The 18,213-nt window shown below is 38.6% G+C and overlaps 1 pseudogene; it reads right to left on the bottom strand.

The window, feature by feature from the left end:
- Positions 1–7,861: 7,861 nt before the first annotated feature.
- LOC18102883 (disease resistance protein RPV1-like) lies at positions 7,862–17,278 on the bottom strand (annotated as a pseudogene).
- Positions 17,279–18,213: the final 935 nt, after the last annotated feature.

Genomic DNA, 18,213 nt, shown 5'->3' with positions numbered 1-18,213 from the left:
GTTAGTTACAGTCTCATGATTCGGGCCACAAGTTTTGAAAATTAGCTCAAGTTGACTTTATTTTTTAGGTCATTTTTAAAAATTAATATTTTTTTTAAAAGTCATTTTTAACATTGGGTTGGTTGGAAGTTGAATTTCATGATTTTTTTTTTCTTTTTTTTGGGTTATTTCAATCTCATATCTTGAGTCGTGAGGTTAGTGGGTAAACACATGTCTTTTTGTTTTTCTAGATTGGATTTTTTCTCTTGATTTTGCCCTTTAACATTAGATTATTTGAGATTTGAGCTTTGTTGTTTTATTCATTTTTCTTTCTACAAAGTTATCTTAGTCTCAGGATCAGGTTATGTATTTGGCAAGCTGACTTGGATGGACTCAGGTTATTTTTTTTGTTCTTTTTAAATTTTATCATTTAACATTTGATTACTTAGAATTGAGATTCATTTTTTTTATATATAAACTTGTCACATTTTCATTTGATTTTTTTGCTTCATTATCAAATACTATGAGGATATATTTCTGTAATATTAGCAATCGTTCCTTTGTTTACTTGATCGTTGTGAATTTCTTTTCTTAGTTTGATTTGTTTACTGTTGCTGTCTATTTTTTAAATTATATTATTAAATTAACCGTGTTTATTAAATCAAGTCAAGTTAATAATATAAATTTTTAATTTTTTTAAAAAAAAACACTAGCTTCACCTTAATTTTTTTTTCAATTAAAAATACTTGGTACAGGTTAATAATCTAGTTACAGCTAATCACGTGGCCACAAAGCCCCACTGGGATTCATATTCCATAAGATTGCTCCAATATTCATTGGATGGTGTGTGGTAGGCTAGACATGTGAAGCTCATTAATTGATTATGTCGATGGTTGTGCCTTTTGAAGGCCCGTCAGGCTTGTTCTCCTGTTCAGATCTTAGCAAAAAATATTGAGTGATCGATCTACATGAGCAATTTTGTTTGTTGCGTTGGCCATGTTTCTTATTTGTCATGCTGTAAGGGGCATTGGAAACCTTTTTATACACATGAATTACTCGCTTCAGGATGAGGAAAGTCTCATAGCTTGTGGATTTGATTGATTCCCAATGGAGAAAGAAAATCACTCAGAAATTATTTCTGTACGAGTCAATACGGAAAAGACATGCCTGTTGCATATGGAGAAAGTGAACGATTGTTGGGAAAAGTTTTCTCACTTGCAAGAGATAACTTGGAGGCCATCGTGCAAGAGATAAACCCACTTCCTTTCAGTATGCTCAAACCTTGGATTCTTCAAATAGAATCTTTCCACAATTCAATCTCAAGAAGGCCATCGTTACGCACTCATCATGGTGCTTTGGAGGCCAGAGGTAATTTTCACTTCTTGACCTTCTCCATATGCTCTACAAAACTTCCTTTCCGGGATCCTTGCTCCTTGGTTGCAGAGGAGAAAGCATCTAGCAGTGATAATGAGAACTCTCCTGCAACAAAGGGTGGAGAGTTTCAAAAGAGGATTTGTGATAAAGGCTCCATGAAGGAGAAACGTGGAAAGCCAGTGGTTGCTTCAGATAGACCTGGAAAAGGGAACAAGCTACACAAGCACAATATCCACCATAGCGACGGTGCCAAATATATGTCATACTTGAAGATAAGCAAGAAGCAGCACCAACTTGTTAAGAGCCTGAAGCAATCCCAGTAAAAAAAAATTCAATCTAAACCTCTTAACTGTGCGTTAGGTGACCTTGATAATTTGCATGTACAACCATTTAAAGAATTTGTGAAAGAGGAACATAAGAAGTTGCTGGAGCATTGGATACAATTGGCAAACGAAGATCGTTCTGCAGCATATATATGCAGGCTGTTGTTTCAGGATCAGATTGATTAAGGTGCAAACAAACATGGAGGATGTGCGGGAACAAAACCATGAGATCGTGCTGGAATAATAATGGAGCAAGAAACAAAGAAATCGACATTTCTGACTCTATGGCATTTCTGGTTTTAATTATCTCCCCACAGGATCAGTCTCTGCAGCTTATTTCTGTTGTTCAAATGGTATTTAGAGAACTTAACTTAAACAAATAACAAAGGGCAGAGCAAGAACATCTAGGTTACTGTCATCCCTCAAATTTATTTATAGGCAAAATAAAAAATTACAAGATCTTTATCATAAAAAAAGAATCATAACAACCATAATTCCTTTCATCTAAGGGATTACATAACTACATAGACTTATTCTAAGTCAAAAAAATATCTAGCTAAACTCAAGTCTAAAAATCAGAACATAAAAAAAAAATACCATAACAAATAGATAAATATGGCTAGAAACTATCTGATAACAATTTCCTCCCTTTCTGTTGGCTACGATCCTAACCCTATGTATATGAATATGGAGAATAATGATGTCCATTTAAACTCTGATTCAGATGAAGCTTCTCCACATTCTGATTCAGACATCAACTGGTGGATTGTCACAGACACATCAAGTTAATGAAGAGCAACGTTCCTATTCGATTGATTTGGAATTGAAAGTGCATGAAGAAGACTTCGGGAAAGATTTGATGCACGGACAATCTGATGATGGCCTTCTTAACTACTTCGATGAGGCAAAATATGATTTGGTTTGTGAGGGTGGTGTTATTTTTACACTTGGCTAAGGACACTGAGTCACAAATCAAATTGGCCTGCTTCATACAACAAAATGATGCAAATTCATAGCTGTACACTGAGTGCCAAATTATTTTAGGTTTAAAAATTCACATTTAATTTCTTTTCAAAAAAACATATGATAATTTCGTTATCAAAATCATAACGGTCACTGCAATAATAATTTCTAAAAATATGAGAAGCTATTTCTGCTTTAGCTCCTACATGTACATCATCACTAGTGTTTGATGAGCTGCTATCATCATCAGTTCCTTCCTCTTCATGCAACATTCGTACACCAACCCTCTTTATTTGAACTGTCAAGATATCAAATGCTCTACTTCAACCACCTCTGCTTCAGCCACCTGTCAAAGAGAATAGAGAATATAATGGTTAGCAAGTTTGTTAATATGGTTAGGCAGTTAATGAATTCTGTTACAGTTGAGTAGAAAACGTAACCAAGCTTCTCATCTTCTGTTGATATAAAATGAATGTAACAGTGCTGGGAACGTATCAAGTGAATAAAACACATAGACATTTTCTTCTTCCTCTGCATTACAACAGCATCTTTCCCTACTTCTATTTTGCTTCTTGTTCATCTCTGTAACAATTCTTGCTAGCTTTCATGGTATCAGAGCTTAGGATTGTTAGTATCTTGTGAGCTTGTGATTTCTCTGCTTCTAATCTCTGTTTCTGGCGTTATTATCACCATATTCAACCAAAAATTTCATAATAATGATCTGCCTATCATCTGTTTGATATATTGTCAAACTGAAAGACTTCTCTTCAAACACTCTTCTTAAACCTGTGATTCTCTTCCTCTTCTATCGCTTGAACTTCAAAAATGGTAACAACTTCTCAACTACAGATCATCCAATCTCCCATTACCTCTTTACTTCCTACAGTTTCAACAACAGTAACCGTTAAATTGGATGACACAAATTACCTCATATGGAACTTTCAAATGCAAATTCTACTGGAGAGTCATGGTATTTTAGGATTTGTTGATGGATCAACAAAGTGTCCACATCGGTTTGATGCAGCCTCTGATGTTGAAGGTGCTGAAACTGATGATTACAAAATTTGGAAAATGCATGACCGGGCATTGATGCAGTTGATTATTGCTACCCTCTCTTCAATTGCAATCTCTTACGTTATTGGATGTGTTAGCTCTCATGACATGTGGATTCAACTGAAGGATAGATTTTCCACAATCTCTAAGGCACGGATTTTTCAGATGAAAAGTGAGCTTTAAACCATCAAGAAGGGCTCCGATACTGTGACTCAATATTTGCAGAAAATCAAAGATGCTCGGGATCATCTTTCTGCAGCAGGGGTTTATTTTGAAGATGATGACATTGTCATCTTAGCTCTCAATGGTCTTCCTTCTGATTATAACACCTTTTGGTGTATGGTTCGCGGCCGAGACAACGTGTTATCTCTTAAAGATTTTCGGTCTCAATTGCTGGCTGAAGAAGCTACTCTTGAGCAAACTTATTCTGCTGCTTCGTTTGTTCCTGCAATGATGGCTCAACATCAAGTATCTCCTGGCAAAGCTCTTGTTCTTGATGAAGGTAACTCTCATTCTCATCCTTCAAGCTCCAAGTCTGCTCCACCTCCTGGTTTCCATGGAGGATTTAATGGTCATAACAATGGATTTCATGGTTCCAATGGTGGATACTTTGGCAATCGGGGGTCTCACTTTAAGGGACGTGGCAGAGGACGTCATCAGTATCAGTTCAGTCCACGTCCTTATCAGGTTCCACCTACGTCTCACCCTGGTATTCTTGGTCCTGGCATTGACATTCCTACATGTCAAATTTGCACTAAGAAAGGTCATGTAGCTGCTGATTGTTATCAGCGTCACACTCTGCCTCCTAATTCTGCCTCTTCCATTCAATGTCAAATTTGTTGGAAATTTGGGCACACTGCTGTTCAGTGTTATCATCGAGGTAATTTCAGCTATCAAGGCCGGCCTCCCTCCAGTAATCTTAGTGCTATGCATGCTGCGTTCCCACCTCCTTCTCCTCCAGAACAATTTTGGGTGGCTGATACTGGCGCCACCACACATATGACCTCTGATTTGGCTCAACTTAATCTGGCTGCACCTTTCTCAGGAGCTGATACTGTTACCACTGCAGGAGGTTCAGGTTTGACCATTTCTAATATTGGTTTCTCTACTCTGGATGTTCCTCATTGCTCCTTACAATTAAAGCAAGTTTTGCATGTGCCAAAACTCTCTCAACACTTGTTATCGGTTCATAAGCTGTGCAAAGATAACAACTGCCGTTTTATTTGTGATGCTTTTGGTTTTTGGATTCAGGATAAAATCACGGGGAATGTTCTCCTCAATGGACTGTGTAGAGCTGGGTTATATCCTATTCCTTTCTCTTTTTCGTTTCCTTCACAGTCTCTCTTTCCAAATAATCTGGTTTGTTATCTTGGTAAACAGGTCAACACAAGTCTTTGGCACAAGCGTTTTGGTCATCCTTCTAACACAGTCACCTCTGCCATGTTAAAACAATCCCAGATTTCTTTCACCTCAGACACATCCAAATTTGTTTGTACCACTTGTTTAGAAGGTAAACTTGCCAAACTTCCTTTTCCTTATCCGGCAGTTAAATCTGTTAAACCTTTAGAGGTCATTCATAATGATGTTTGGGGGCCTTCTCCCACTGTATATGTTGAAGGTTTTAGATATTATGTTAGCTTCATTGATGAATGTACTCGACTTACTTGGATTTTTCCAATGATCAATAAAGGAGAGGTTTATTCCATTTTTGTTTACTTTCATACCTTCTTAGTTACTCAATTCTCTACTACTCTTCGAGTCTTTCAGAGTGATGGGGGTGGTGAGTATCTTAGTAATAAATTCAAACATTACCTCCTTACCAAGGGTATTATCCATCAAATGTCTTGTCCCTACACTCCGGAACAAAATGGCCTTGCTGAGCGTAAACATCGGCATATTTTAGAAACAACCATCACTCTATTACAAACTGCCCATTTACCTCCAAAATTTTGGTTTCATGCTTGTGCTACTTCCATTTATTTGATTAATAGAATGCCCTGTCAAATTCTTCAACACAACTCACCATATTTCCTGCTCTATGGTTCTCCACCGGTTGTTCATCATTTGCGAATTTTTGGTTGTGCTTGTTTTCCTTTACTCAAGCCTTATAATTCTAACAAGCTTCAGCCTAAGACTTCCACTTGTATTTTTTTGGGGTATGCAGGTCAGTATAAGGGGTATATTTGTTTTTCTATTTGCACAAATCGTTTCTTTGTCACTAGACATGTTCTATTTGATGAATCCATGTTTCCTTACTCACATGTGCTTCTTGTATCCCCTTCCACTTCCTCATCCCCTTGTCTACATCCCACTATGTTCCCTCTTATTTCTCCTCCTACTCCAGCGGCTGCATCTCAGCCTCTACTGTCTTCCAGTTCCTCTTCTCAGTCTGCACTATCTCACAGTTCCTCCTCACAGCCTCCACTGTCTCCGCCTCTGCCCATTCTGTCATCTACACAGTCCCCTCTCCCTGTTGATCCTGACTTCTAGCCTGAGAATCTATGTGTGGTCTTACCTCTTTCACCACTAAATCTTCATCCCATGACCACCAGGTCTAAGAATGGTATCTCCAAAAGAAGGGCTTACTCTGCCTCTGTACAGTTTGTTGCTTCTTCTCAGGTTGAACCCCATTCTTTCAAGGCTGCTTCCACCATTCCTGAATGGCAGTCTGCTATGCGGGAGGAGCTTGATGCTCTTCATGCCCAAGGTACTTGGGACTTGGTGCCTCTCCCACCTGCCAAGAATCTTGTTGGCTGTAAATGGGTCTACATAATCAAAAAGAATACGGATGGTTCTATCGCTAGGCATAAAGCTCGGTTGGTGGCCAAGGGTTTCAGTCAAGAGGAGGGTATTGACTATAATGAAACCTTTAGTCCTGTCGTGAAACCTACTACGGTTCGTTTGGTCCTTGCTCTTGCAGCTCAGTTTAACTGGTCTTTACGACAGCTTGACGTTACCAATGCCTTTTTGCATGGTCTTCTGCATGAGGAGGTTTATATGACTCAGCCCCAAGGTTTTGTGAGTAAGCTTCATCCTTCTGACTTTGTTTGCAGACTCAAGAAGTCATTATATGGCCTTAAACAGGCTCCCCGTGCCTGGAATGAACGCTTTACCAGTTTTTTACCAAGTTTGGGGTTTCAAGCATCTCCTGCCGATCCCTCTTTGTTTGTTCAACATTCTTCTCTTGGTGTTGTGATTTTGCTACTCTATGTTGATGATATCATACTTACTGGTAGTCATGCTTCTCTTCTTTCTTCAGTCACTGATGCCTTGACTCAAGAATTTGATATGAAGGATCTCGGCAGGTTGCATTATTTTTTGGGACTGCAGATCTCTTATCTCCCTTCCGGTTTGTTTGTGTCCCAGACAGGTTACATCACTGACTTACTTGGTAGAGTTGATTTACAACATTCCAAATCTTGTGATACTCCTTGTCTTCCTCATCATCATTTGCTTAAAGATGATGGACAACCCTACTCTCATCCTCAACAGTATCGCAGCATCGTTGGCGCCTTGCAGTATCTAACGTTCACAAGGCCTGATATTGCCTTCTCTGTGAACCAGGCTTGCCAATTTATGCATAATCCCATGCATTCTCATGTTGTTGCTGTCAAACGGATCTTGCGGTATCTTAAAGGTACCCTTGATGTTGGTCTTCATTTTCAGGCTGGTCCTCTTAATCTCCAAGCTTATAGTAATGCTGACTGGGCCGGTGATCCCAATGATCGACGTTCTGTCTCTGGCTCTATTGTCTTCCTCGGCTCCAGTCCTATTTCTTGGGCTTTTAAGAAACAACATACTGTTTCTCGATCCTCTACTGAGGCTGAGTATCGCGCTCTCGCGATTGCTGCTGCTGAACTTGCCTAGATTCGTCAGCTTCTCTGTGACATTCACATTCCTTTACATATCCCTTCGATCATTCATTGTGATAATATCTCTGCTATTTCCCTTGCTTCCAATCCTGTTTTCCATTCCAGAATGAAGCATCTCCAAATTGATTATCATTTTGTTCGCGAACGTGTTATCAAAGGTGATTTGTTGGTTCAACATGTCCCTTCTGCTGATCAATTTGCCGATATTCTCACTAAAGGCCTTTCCACTCCTTTATTTCGGCATCACTGTTCCAATCTTATGCTTGGTTCCTCCAAGCATATGATTGCGGGGGAATGTCAAGATATCAAATGCTCTGCTTCAGCCACCTCTGCTTCAGCCACCTGTCAAAGAGAATTGAGAATATAATGGTTAGCAAGTTTGTTAATATGGTTAGGCAGTTAATGAATTCTGTTACAGTTGAGTAGAAAACGTAACCAAGCTTCTCATCTTCTGTTGATATAAAATGAATGTAACAGTGCTGGGAACGTATCAAGTGAATAAAACACATAGACATTTTCTTCTTCCTCTGCATTACAGCAGCATCTTTCCCTACTTCTATTTTGCTTCTTGTTCATCTCTGTAACAATTCTTGCTAGCTTTCATGAACAACCGGATCATCTGTAAACACTGAAACACTGAATTCATCACCGGTATCAAACACAGGATCATTGGACCCAAATTTCCAATAGCTTAGCCATAACAATTCAGATTTTTCAGCCGAAAATTCTATCGGAAAAATTGAGGGGTAAAAAACCCAGACTCTACCCTTGGTATTGTTCCTGATTTCAAGATAAACATGAAGATACGGATTGGATACTAGCGTAGCAGAAAACCATGTGAATAGATTAAAGCCACATATCCGGTGTGTAGCAGGTGAGGATATTTTGAATGACAAGTGCTCTTCAAACTCTTTCTGAATTAGCCCTTCCTCCTCATAAAACTCCAACATCTCATTTTCATCATATTCAAGGACAACATTGAATCTGTTGCCCTGAAGTTCTATCTGTTCCATCAAAGCAGAAATTACAAAATGAGCAAAGGGAAAATTTTCTAAATATCGAAGAAGTACAAAAATGTAGAGTTGAAATACAGTAAAATGGGCGACGGAGGACCTGAAATCTCCACGTCTGCATTTGAACGCTGACCATTTCCATTATTCTCAACAAGTGTGGGTCAACCTTTTGGATTAATTCTAGCTTAATCCAATCTTGGATGTGAACTAATTGATCACAGTCACGAGCTATGGTAAAAGGGATCAGATTTGCAATTCTTTGCAGCGAATAACAATAGGACACGTCTAACCCAACCAAATTGGATGGAATCTCTAGGAGTGTTTGAAGCATTTTGCATTCCGCTAATGAAAGGTAATTGAGTGTACCAATGTCCTTAATGCTTGATGGAAGAAAACAAATTGGATTTCTACTTAAATTAGTGTCGTCAAAGAGTGTGGCAATGTGAACGAGGTAAATCTGGAATTTTTCATTTCTGAAAACCTGGAGGGAAAGAATAGCTTCAATGGAAGAGATGTAATGTAAGATGTGCTTGCAACAATTCTATCACTTTGATGCAACCTGCGTCCCTGATGATGCTCTAAATCCATATTCAAGCTCTCAAGTTTTGAGCAACCACACAAAACAAGCTCTTCAAGTGAATTCAATCTACTCATTTCTTCTGGAAGTTCCACAAGACTTTTACAGTTCTTCATATTTAAGATCACGAGACAATGTAAATCACCAATAGATTCATGAATCTGGACTAAATGGATGCAGTTTTCAAGTATTATCTTTTCCAGGCCTGGGGATCCTGAGAAGTCTCGGGTTCTAATGAGGTCATGCGAGCTATGCAGATCAAGAATTCTCAAATTTGGAAGAGACTGCAAAAACAATTACATTTAGTTGTCAAATAGGAGGTATAGCTATATAGAGAGAGGCTAGATACATACCAGTTTGCCTTTCCAAGAATCAATTAGACTACCTTTGGATAGATCAAGAACCACAAGCTTCTCCAAGCAGAAGTGTTGTGGTATGGATCTCAAAGAGAATCCATGCCAACATAATCATATTAAATTCTTGGGGAGGTGTTCATAACTTCCATAGAACTTCATGTAATTTAGTTGGGGAAATTTTACATTTTGCATCTTTCTAAAAGCATCCGTGCTGAAGATGGAAGACAAACTTGTTCTGCCAATTTGTACATGTTCCCCCAAGAAAAACTCAGAAAGCCATTCCTGAGAGAGGAATGTACGATGACGACATTGTTGAAAGAAGTTAACCCTGCGGCGCTTGCAGCTAGCCATTGAATCAGTACAGCAACTTCTGTACTATTATATTTTATTAATGCATGCATATCCGGGGTAAGGCCACACAATTTTTCAGCATCATCCTTCCAAAATATTAAAAATATATGAGAAAAGAAAGTAAAAGCATGAATTTTTTAAGATGCCTTAATACAATGTAGATATGAAATCAAAACTAGATACTTACACTTGTTTCTTTCAATACTGTAAAGGCTTCCATGTGATGCCATATTCTTTGACATTTGGGTGATTCTTGACGGGCAATTTCCCTTTCCATATCTCATATCTCTTATGAGTTGATGCATCCATAACTTTTTATCATTTTTTATACAATTTCTACCAGACATCTATCGATGAGATTGTCAATCCTAAATCTTGCACCTATACTAAGTCCATCTAGTATCCTAACTGCATAATTGCAATCCGTTCCATTGAAGAAACAAGCAATATCAAGGAATAAGTTCATTTGATAATCATCAACAAGAGAGTCGTAACTTGTTGCAAGAACCTTTTGAACTTGAAAATTCAGAATCACCTCCATCTCATGCAATGCACTTTCCCATACTTCACTACATTTTCTGGACAATGAGGAACCAATAACACGTAGGGCCAATGGAAATCCATTACAGTGACGTACTATTCTCCAAGAGTCCTCTAAAAAATCTTCAACCGGGCAAGCTTGTCTAAAGGCATGCCAACTGGAAAGCTCAAGTGATTTTTTGTTATCTAGAGGTTCAACTTTGCACTTGACACACTCACCATCAGCTACAATCGAAGCCTTATTTCTAGTTGTTACAATGATTTTACTTCCTTGGAAAAGCCAATCTTGCATGCCAACAATTGCTTTGAATTGGTACCATTTGTCCACATCATCGAGAACAATAAGAGTTCTTCTGCAACATAATGCATCCTTAATCTTTATAATCCCTTCATCGACATCATGTATCTCATCAGCAGTCTTGTTTAGGATATCAGAAAGAAGTTGCCTCTGTAGACAAACTACCCCATTGGATTCTTTTGATCTTTCTCTAACATTTGATAGAAAGCTCCTGCCTTTAAATTTATGAAAGTTCTGGTTATAAACAATCTTTGATGTGGCTGTCTTCCCAACTCCACCAATCCCATAGAGTATAGCAATAGCAGCACCATGGGTGCCATCTCGCAACCATGAGTTGATATATTTTACCAGATGATCTCTTCCAATGAAATGAAGGGGTACATGAAATATTTAACGATCCAGTTTCTTTAATATTTTACCAGATGATTGGACAAGCTGTGCCTCATACCTGCATCAGAAAGAAAAATGCAATGTATGATAATTAGTAGTCTCTCCGTAAAGTTTAAAAATCTTAGTATCCTGGAAAAAAGAAATTAAACCAGGCTGCGCGTCAATGATTGATTGCTATTTTTGTAGCTATGTTATCACCACATATTAAAACCAAAAAATGGAATAATGTAGAAATCTTTGCCTTTTCAGGTAGTCAAGGAAAAAAAAATGAGAAAAAAGTATCTTTTATTTTTATTTTCCTAGTATGTTCTTTGAGTTGGGAGTGTTATAGTTTCACTAAATTGTAGTGGTATTATCAGTTATCGTCTCAATGCTTAACTACAAACCTGAAAAAATTAAGAGTTCAGAACCAACGTTCTATTGTTTGATTTTGAGATTTCTAAAGAAGAATTTGTAGAAGAGTTTTGTAGAGAAGATGAGAAGAAATTCTTGTAGTTCGGTTTCTCTTAATTTTCCAATGCAGGAATCCTGCTTTTATACACATTACATGTAGTTAATAACTGAATCCTAGATTTTAGGAATCAATTCATCTCAACCTTTCATCAATAATTGAGGGCTACGATTCTTACACATGTAAGAATCGGTTTGTAACAGAAATTAACAGAAAAAACTGCTATAACTACTATAACTGCTTTAACTGTTTTCTTTAACTGCTGTAACTGCTTTTAACAGAACCTTCTTCCATTACTTCATTCTTCATTCTTCTCGTTATAACTTCAGGATTTACTTCTGAAGCTTTAAAGACAAGTAACCAGCTTAACTTTCAACAGCCTCTCCTAAGCTGCTTACTGGTTTAACTCCAAGATTCAATCTTAGTTGCTTGAATCTGTCTTTGGGCAAAGCTTTCGTGAAGATGTCTGCAAGTTGCTCTTCACTTCTGCAAAATTTCATATTTATCACTCCCTCTTGCAGAGCTTCTCTTATGAAATGATACTTCCTGTTTATGTGTCTTGTTCTTTGATGAAAAACAGGATTCTTGGCCATTGAAATTGCTGACATGTTATCACAGAACAAAGGTGTTGCTTCAGCTTGCATTTCACCAAAATCATCAAGAACAAATCTTAGCCAAATTGCCTGAGCTGTTGCTTCAGATGCTGAGACATACTCAGCTTCTGCAGTTGATAATGCTACTGTGTTCTGTTTCACAGAAGCCCAAGAGAATGCTCCACTTCCAAAACTGAATGCATAACCAGAGGTACTCCTGCTGTCATCTTCACTTCCTGCCCAATCTGCATCACAAAATCCAATAAGAGTTGTTGACTGGTTTCTCACATATTCAATGCCATAGCTGAGAGTTCCTTGCACATATCTTAGAACCCTTTTTGCAGCTCCCATATGAATTTTGGTAGGTCCATTCATGAACCGTGACAGCAAACTGGTAGCATACATCAGATCAGGTCTTGTTGCTGTCAAATATAGTAAACTTCCTACTATTTTTCTGTAAAGACCTTCATCAGCCAACTCACTCCCATCCACCTTCTTCAATTTCTCACCAGTGGCCAAAGGGATAGAGACTGGTTTGCAGTCTTCAAGTCCAAACTTGCTAAGCAAGGATTTGGCATACTTGCTTTGATGAATGAATACTCCTTGATCGGTTTGCAGTATTCCCATGCCAAGAAAATGGTGAAGAAGTCCAAGATCAGTCATCTCATATCTCTGCATCATTTCCCTTTTGAACTCACTCAGCATCCTCTCACTACTACCAGTATACACGATGTCATCAACATAGATTGAGACAATGATCAAATTACCTTCACGATCTGACCTTGTATACAAGGTAGCTTCACTTGTGCTCCTTTTGAATTTACACATGGAGAGGTACGCATCAATCTCACTGTACCAGGCCCTTGGTGCCTGCTTTAATCCATATAAAGCCTTCCTGAGTTTGTAGATTTTGTGTCCTGCATTCTTTACTTCAAACCCTTCAGGCTGCTCTACATATACATCTTCTTCAAGCACACCATTTAGAAATGCTGACTTGACATCCAGCTGAAACAACTTCCATCCCTTCTGTGCTGCAAGTGCAATGAGAGTCCGGATTGTGTCCAGCCTTGCTACTGGTGCAAAAGTTTCATTGTAATCAATTCCGGATTTCTGTGCATATCCTTTTGCTACAAGGCGAGCCTTGTGTTTCTGTACTGTTCCATCAAGATGAAGCTTGGTTTTGTACACCCATTTCACTCCTATCACAGGTTTATCAGTTGGTCTCTCCACCAATTCCCAAGTATTGTTCTTCTCTATCATTTCCAGTTCTTCCTTCATAGCCTCCTGCCAGGCTTTATCTCCAGCTGCTTCTTGATAATTCTCAGGTTCTATGATGCACATGTGGCACCTTGCATATATATCTTCCAAGGATTTCAACTTTATTGGAGTAGAGCTAGGTGTTGATTGTTGACTGTTATCACTGTCAGTATTCTCAACTAACTCTTCAACTATAGAGTTTGGATAAGGACATTCAACATTATCGGGTTGGATTGCAGCAGAATGTTCTTCAGGGTTTTCACCTTCAGCTTCATCTCCTTCAAGGTTGAGAGGCATTTGCATTTGATTCATCTGATTTCTTCCCCAATTCCATGACTTATCCTCAGTGAAAATCACACTTCTTGAGAGTACAATCTTTTCAGATTTCAGATCATACACTCTATATCCCTTTTTCACGACTGCCATATCCAACAAAGACTCCTTTTCCAGCTTTGCTATCCCATTTCTGCCTTAAGGATGATGGGATATGTGTGTAACATAAACACCCGAACACTTTCAGGTGCTTGACTCCTGGCTTTCTTCCTGTGAAGGCTTCAAATGGTGTTTTTTCCATAACTGATGTTGTATAACATCTGTTTTGAAGATAAACAGTTGTACTCACAGCTTCTGCCCAGAATCTCACTGGCATTTCTTTCTCTATTAACATGGATCTTGCCATCTCACAGATTGTCCTGATTCTCCTCTCTGCAACTCCATTCTGTTGAGGAGAGTATGCAATTGTCAGCTGCCTCTCCATTCCTTGTTTTACACAGAATTCTTGAAACTCATTTGAGGTATATTCACCACCTTTGTCACTCCTCAACTTCTTTAATTTATACCCACTTTGCAGTTCAACAAGAGCTTTAAATTTCTTGAACACACTAAATGTATCAAATTTATTTCGGAGGAAGTATACCCAGCACATTCTTGAGTAGTCGTCAATGAATGTGATGAAGTATCTGTTCCCCCCAACTGATTCGTTCTGCATTGGTCCACACAGGTCTGTGTGTATCAGCTCCAGTGGATAGCTTGCTCTCCACGTTTGTTCTTTGTTAAATTTCTCCCTGTGATGTTTCCCTGAAGCACAGCCTGCACACACATCTTCCACTTCTGTCAATACAGGAAGTCCACATACCATCTCCTTCTGCTGCATCCTTTTCATGCTAGCAAAGTTCAAGTGTCCCAGTCTTCTATGCCATATCCAGGAATCTTCAATCACTGATGCTTTCCTTGCTGCAGGTGTCATAGACTCAAGTGAAAGGGGAAAGCAGCGATTTCCTCCCATGGTTACTATTGCTACAATATTGTTGAGGCTTTCATCATCAAATATCACTGCTTTGTTACCTCCAAACAAGATATAATAACCGTGCTCCATCATCTGGCCTACACTCAACAAGTTTTCATCCAATCCTGGAACAAGCAGCACCTCTTGTATGTATCTCTTTCCATGCTGAGTCTTCACCACAAGTGTGCCTTTTCCAGTTGCTTGCACAAGGTCTCCAGAGCCCATCTTTACTTTGCAGGTTACAGTTCTATCAATGTTGATTAGTTCAGATTCTTGAGATGTCATATGGTTGCTGCAGGCACTGTCCACAAACCATATATTTCTGTCTTGCAGACTTGCAGAATGACAAGCATAGAACATGGTTCTTGTGGTTACTCCTTCTTCCTTTGCATAGTTGGCTAATTGTTTGTGACTGTGACTATCACAGTCCTTTGCAATATGGCCAAATCGATTGCATCTTCCACATCTTGGTTTTCCTTTATGCCTGCACAATCCAAAATGATGCTTCTGGCATACCTGACACTGTGGTTTCACACCTGCTTGACTGCTCCCCCCAGTAGTGTTATTCCAGCTTGTATTGTTATAGCTGTTCAGGTTTCTGGTTGGAGTCCAATTTGATCCCCTCCTGTCTTGTGATTGCCATTTTTGAGTAGATCTGCCTTGGAAGCCCTTATGTGAGCTGTAGGCTTGATTGCTTCCAACCTTTAAACTGCTAAAGGCTTTTTCTGTTCCTGTTAACTTGTCCCTTTCATCATGCAAATCCTCCCTCTTATCATTGACTTTGACAGACGCAATGACCTCTTCTGCTCTTAGAACATCAAGGTCTCGTGTCTCTTCAATGATAGACACGATGGACTTATATCTTCTACTTAAACTCATCAGCAATTTTTGCACAATTCTGGTTTCTGATACATTTTCTCCTAATGATTTCAGATTATTCACAGTTGCAAAGAATTTTGCTAGATAGCCGTCTAAACTTTCACCTTCTGACATTCTCATGTATTCAAAATCAGCTCTAATTGCTTGAAGTTTCACAGCTCTAACCTTTTTATCTCCTCTGAATTCTCTGCTCAAAATGTCCCAAGCTCCTTTTGCAGTCTTCTCGTTTCTTATGCGTGGGAAGAGTTCATCTGTCAATGCTCCTTGTATGAGGCTTAATGCCTTTGCATTCTTAATTTTGTTTTCTCTGGAGGTAGTGGATGTTTGCAAAGTGGTTTGCTCAGCATCACTCTCTTCATTGCCTGATCCATCTGCAACCTCAGGTGATTGTTTAGGTTGTAATCCATCTTCTATCACGTCCCATAGATCAAATGCTATGAGGATTGTCTCCATTTTTACAGCCCAAAAATCATAATTTGTGCCATTAAACTGTGGAGTTCTTAGATCTCCTCCAGTAGAGCTTGATCCTACCATTTTTGAGTAAGCAACAGTTTAATCAAGCTGTTTTCACAGTTTACGCCCCTCTTAGGAATCAGTTTTCAAGCTCTGATACCATGTTTGATTTTGAGATTTCTAAAGAAGAATTTGTAGAAGAGTTTTGTAGAGAAGATGAGAAGAAATTCTTGTAGTTCGGTTTCTCTTAATTTTCCAATGCAGGAATCCTGCTTTTATACACATTACATGTAGTTAATAACTGAATCCTAGATTTTAGGAATCAATTCATCTCAACCTTTCATCAATAATTGAGGGCTACGATTCTTACACATGTAAGAATCGGTTTGTAACAGAAATTAACAGAAAAAACTGCTATAACTACTATAACTGCTTTAACTGTTTTCTTTAACTGCTGTAACTGCTTTTAACAGAACCTTCTTCCATTACTTCATTCTTCATTCTTCTCGTTATAACTTCAGGATTTACTTCTGAAGCTTTAAAGACAAGTAACCAGCTTAACTTTCAACATCTATTATTATGTTATGTGTGGTTTCATCAAGAAATACAACTTCCCCATCTCCTAAAACCATTCCTCCTAAATCTGCAACTTCCTACAAAGCAATCCTCCACCCATTCACTTGCTCCATCTCCTTCTTGAAGCGCTTTTCATGATCCATAAATGCTGCAGCAAAGCTCCCTGTTTGATTTCTGACTTCAGACGGATCTATTAAATAATATTTATATAGTCTTATTTATTAAGGGTAGAATAGTACTTTCAGTTTAACCTATATATACTTTATTTGTATTTAGGTTAAGACTATGCATTCATAATATATAGATTATTCAGAATTCTAGCCTCTTTTTTATATTTGATCTCAGGATCCACATCATAGAAGACCGGCAAAATTATGCAGTCAGTATTGCTCTAACGTTCCATGATCATTACAAGTTCATCCAGGCACCACCGCGACGAATCATATGCTTTGGAGAACACGATTATCGAAATTTTTTATTGTTGTATTGCCTGTTGGAGCTCTGACTTGATATTTTCTCCTCTCCCAATTTCATCATCGTCTCTAAATGTGTGAATCCCTGCTTGAACCAGGGCTGTGTAGAGGTGATCGGTAAAGTTCTTGCGGGTATCTTCACCTCTAAAAGTCAAGAACACTTGATATTTACAATTAGAGAACCGTGAAAATGAGGATTCTTGATATTTCCCAGAAGCCATTTCGAGACTAGCAAAAAAAAAAAGAAGTTGCACGATGAATGTCGATAATTCAAGATCGATAGCACAGCAATTAGCTGAAGTATTTATATATGGTTATCTAACTTTTTCTTGAAAACATTTTTTAAGTTATTTCCCAGCAATCAACTCCCCCAAGCCCTTTCAGAGAAATATCTGTACACATTTTAACCGCACTTCCTACCACGCATTTAGAAGCACGGATGGAGCAGGAAAAGAAAGTCATTAAGGATCCCCATCTGGCTATGTAAGCCTTAATTATTTACAAAGCACACATCTTTTAATCCTTACAAAGCCCACGGAGGTGAATTTGTTAGTTTATAATTTTTTGAGTGGCATGATAAGATGAGATGATGAACAAGTAGTCACTAACAGTGGTTTAATCTAAGTGATCATCAACAAAGAAAACAAGACAGCAGCTGGAACCAAAGTAAACAGGAGATAAGAAAGAGAGAGTACCTGCAAGTTTCCCTTTCCCTTCTCTCTTCAGTTGTGGCTGCTGTTCTGGATCAGTAATCTAATAAGTGGTTCTGCTCCAAACTTTTAAGACAACCCTTCAAGTCTATGTGGCACCATATTATAAATAAAATATTTTATTATATAGGAATGCCAGGCATAGTTACCAAAAGGGACATTAGACACCCGCATAATCCAACTCATCCACCCTCGCTGTGCGCCTGCTCTGGCCGGATCTCCATCCTCTCGCATCCAAAACCAGCATCAACACCACCCACCAATAAGAAAAAGGCACGTGGAGGATCATGACTCTGAATCAGCTACTGGGTCGGCTACCGACTGGTGTTCCGTTTTGAGCCATTGAGGATTGCTGTGGAGTGGAGGGACATTGAAGCTGCACAATGTTTGGTGTCTTCGGCTATAAAGTGTGGGTTTAGGGAATCAGGGATTACAAGTGCTGATGGC

This window comes from Populus trichocarpa, chromosome 11, assembly GCF_000002775.5.
Source record: "Populus trichocarpa isolate Nisqually-1 chromosome 11, P.trichocarpa_v4.1, whole genome shotgun sequence".
Lineage (NCBI taxonomy): Eukaryota > Viridiplantae > Streptophyta > Magnoliopsida > Malpighiales > Salicaceae > Populus > Populus trichocarpa.
This window is presented reverse-complemented; position numbering and strand designations above follow the sequence as displayed.